We start from the raw sequence: 3500 nt of genomic DNA, 5'->3' as shown, positions 1-3500 counted from the left end.
TTCTTTCCTTTCTTTTATCCCTTTGTTGTCTTCCACAGGCCGTATGGGTTTCCTCCTTCTCCAAAGTAATTTGTTTTTATTCTGGTGATTCTTTGTGATACACAGTGTTTCGCCCCCATATGCCACTTTTCTTAATGTTTCATTACTGTTGAATGATCTCGATTTTGTCTGTACAATGTTGAGTTGTTTTTGCATTTTATACTTTTATAAAAATGGTTTCTGTTTAAATAAGGAATGTATTAGAAAAATAAAAAATGTTAACGGGACCGTGAATCTCCAACACATAGGATTCACCTCAAACCTGTGGTAGAGGTGAACCTGAACCTCATCCCTATTAAATAACAGTGTTGTCTGGAAGCTCAGACAATATAGATTTCCAATCCCAAACACAGTCGGGTTCACTTGTAAATTTTGTAATTTGTTTCATACACCAAATTGATTGGCTGAACAGGGCGGCTGCCAGTTTTCTTTGCTATAGCAGCTTGTCATATGTGTTCTCTGACCTATTGGAGTAATGAGATAGCTAAACGAAAGACAAAGAAATGAATAATAGAGGAGGTGTAACATAACAGCATGCAATTCTGTGAGCTGTCTTTTCCACCTCAGCCTCTGTGTTTTAACAAAAGGACAAGTCCACAATGATTACTGGATAGATGACCCATGGCTGTGGTTTTCGTTGAGAGTTCTTGAAGCGTTACTAAACTCAAAAATAAAAATTTTATATATGGCAGCTTACCAGTTCTTCGATAATGTGGCTGCATTAGTTTTCATTTCTAACAGGTTTAAACCTTTATTTTACCTGGTAGTCCTGCAAGTAACACACTTCCTGTCCTGGGGTGTCTACGCTCACTTAGGTTGCTGCTCAGGCTGGACTACGACCATGTCTGTCTTTGTTCATCTCCAGTACATGGGAAAGGGGGGAATTAGCACTACACATAAGAAAAGAAACATTGTTTTATGCTTCCAGGACAGGTCACCGGAAGTGACAAGTGTTCCTAGACTTAAAAATTAAAAAGAAATGCTGCCACCATATCTAAGGACTGGTAAGCTGCAATAAATTAAAGTGGAAGTAAGTGAGGGGTGTAAAAAAAAAAAGCATGCCCCCTGAATCTTTTATTATTATTATTATTATACAGGATTTATATAGCGCCAACAGTTTGTGCAGCGCTTTACAATATAGGGAAGACATTACAATCACAATACAAATCAAGACAAGATGGTAAGGAGGGCCCTGTCCCTGAGGGCTTACAATCTAAAAGGGAGGGGGGAAGTGATAGCCATAATGTTCTAGTGTGCACAGCATTTTAGTACATTATGGCAGACTTACCTGCCAAAGTGATCAAAGACACTCCACCCTCTCCTGCGCTCAATCTTCACCTCGGTCTTCTTCTGGGTTCTGATACTTTGGCTGATGGATTGGCCAGGGTCCCGATGATTGAACTCCCATGCTTGCACATGCGTTGGTGTATCTCGGCATGCCAGATTTATGTGCTGAGCTGTGCTGAGCATGCAGAAAGGCAGCAAGAAGCTTTTGTGATAGAAGAGACTTACAAAGTCTCTTCTGTCTCTGTCTCTTCTGCCATAGAAAGCCTGCCAGTCAGCATTTTATTTTACTTTTATTGGGGGGTTGTTACTTAAAGCAGAACTTTGGTGAAAAAGGGTTACATGCTCGTGTTTATCTAAAATAATAAAGCTATACTTAGCTGATCCTCTGAGCCAGCCGGCTGTGACATCGCTCCCTCCTGCCTGTCTCCTCCTCCGCTACAGTGAGGGATGTCACAAGGCATTTCCTTGTTCGGAGGTGCTCAGGTCTGGTCTGGGTTAGGCCTGAACCTGAGCTTATCCCTAATGAAAATAAAGATAATAAAGCCTGAAAATGAGAACTAATGCAGCCACCAGTGTATTAACACAATTCAGTGTATTCAATGATTTTTAAGGGGTTTAGATACTCTTTAAGCAGTTGCTGGTGATATGCACATATGATTTTTCATGTATAGATGGATGTTTTTCTCTTCTCACTGTTCACATACACCCTCATAGTATGCCAAGTATCCTTGAACTTTTCTTTATGTTACCCAACCTTTTATTTCAGCTCCAGAAGCCGTTTTATATTGTTTGTCGAAAGTGTTTTTGTTTCAGGTTGGAAGGAGTGGTCACTGATTGTGTCTTTGTAGAGGAATGATTGTTGTGTGTGTTATTTATTACAGACCAAAGGTGACTTGTCGGAGGGCATTTCTCCTCTGCTTTAGTAAATCTGTAACTGGGTAACACAGTGGCAATTACCTTTTGCATTTTGCCTGCTGCTTTCAAAAGCCAATGCTAATTTCTGTGCATACAAATGACTACATTCTACTACCCCTTCTCATTATGTCTGAGGTAACCTCAACCCCTCTCCACACCCGCACACACACCTTCCTGTAATCTACACTCATGTGTATGCAGCAATTCACACTAATCGCATAATGTCTGGTGTGCGGTGGCCATTACAGTGCCAAAGCCCTAATTCTTGTGCATCGCACTGCATACTTTTTTTTGTTAGAACTTTATTAAAATGTCACAAGTTCATTCAATTCTATGGGCACAGCGCAGCTCCAAAGCAGATGGTGTGAATGGGCCCTTAAAGGAGAACTATGGGGTCAGTGTTTTTTCCCATAGTTCTCCTAAGGGTCACAGGAGGACATATACTAGCGTCTTCCCGTGACCCAAAGCTCAGTATATCATGAGCTACAGCTCGCGGTATACTGAGGCAGCCGGGACGGATCCCGACATTACTGTCGAGATCCACCCAGCTGCATGAGTGACAGCTGGCTCTGCCTATCTAGAGACAGAGCCAGCTGCACCTGCCCCCTCCCCCGTCCGTTCCACCAGTCAGGGCTGGAGGATCGGAGTGGGGAAGGGGGGAATCCCTGCAGGGAGCCATGAGTGACAGTCACGGTTCTCTGCAGGGAGATGATCGAGAAGTGAGCGAGCGACAGTATGTGTTCGCTCACTTCCCGATCTATTGAGCCGACGTGTGACAGTTTCATCTCAAGAGAAGACAGAATCTAGAACAGGTGCTCATAGTAACCAATCAGCTTCTCTCTTCAGTCTGTTGAGTTAAGCTTTGAAAATAAAAGATAGAATCTGATTGGTTACCATGTACAGCTGCTCCAGATTCAGCTACTCGGCATATGTATATTCTACAGCGGCTTCATGTGGGTACGCCCGCTCTGTGTGCGGTAAACTTTCAGCATATTTCTGGGTGTTGCAATGTTTGTCATAACAGATAAGAGGACAGGCAAGCTTTTGTCAGTTTAATTCACATGGGATAAGAGATATTATAATCTATGTTCTGTTTGTAGGCACATTTCTTGTATCTGTAGACACGATAATCATATCACTATAGTTCAGAACTATATTATGACTTATCACATGGGTTATCATGACTTACCGTATATACTCGAGTATAAGCCGTCCCGAATATAAGCCGAGGTACCTAATTTTACCACAAAAAACTGGGA

At 42.1% G+C, this 3500-nt stretch overlaps 1 long non-coding RNA gene across 1 annotated transcript in view; it reads left to right on the top strand.

Moving 5' to 3' along the window:
* Positions 1–3110, top strand: part of LOC108790887 — a 24652-nt gene extending 21542 nt beyond the window's left edge. The window contains exon 3 of the long non-coding RNA XR_001941466.1: positions 3035–3110. This is a non-coding gene — a long non-coding RNA (uncharacterized LOC108790887). The remainder of the gene's footprint in view (positions 1–3034) is intronic.
* Positions 3111–3500: the final 390 nt, after the last annotated feature.

This window comes from Nanorana parkeri, unplaced genomic scaffold (genome assembly GCF_000935625.1).
Source record: "Nanorana parkeri isolate BGI_ZX_2015 unplaced genomic scaffold, ASM93562v1 scaffold509, whole genome shotgun sequence".
Taxonomy (NCBI): domain Eukaryota; kingdom Metazoa; phylum Chordata; class Amphibia; order Anura; family Dicroglossidae; genus Nanorana; species Nanorana parkeri.
This window is presented reverse-complemented; position numbering and strand designations above follow the sequence as displayed.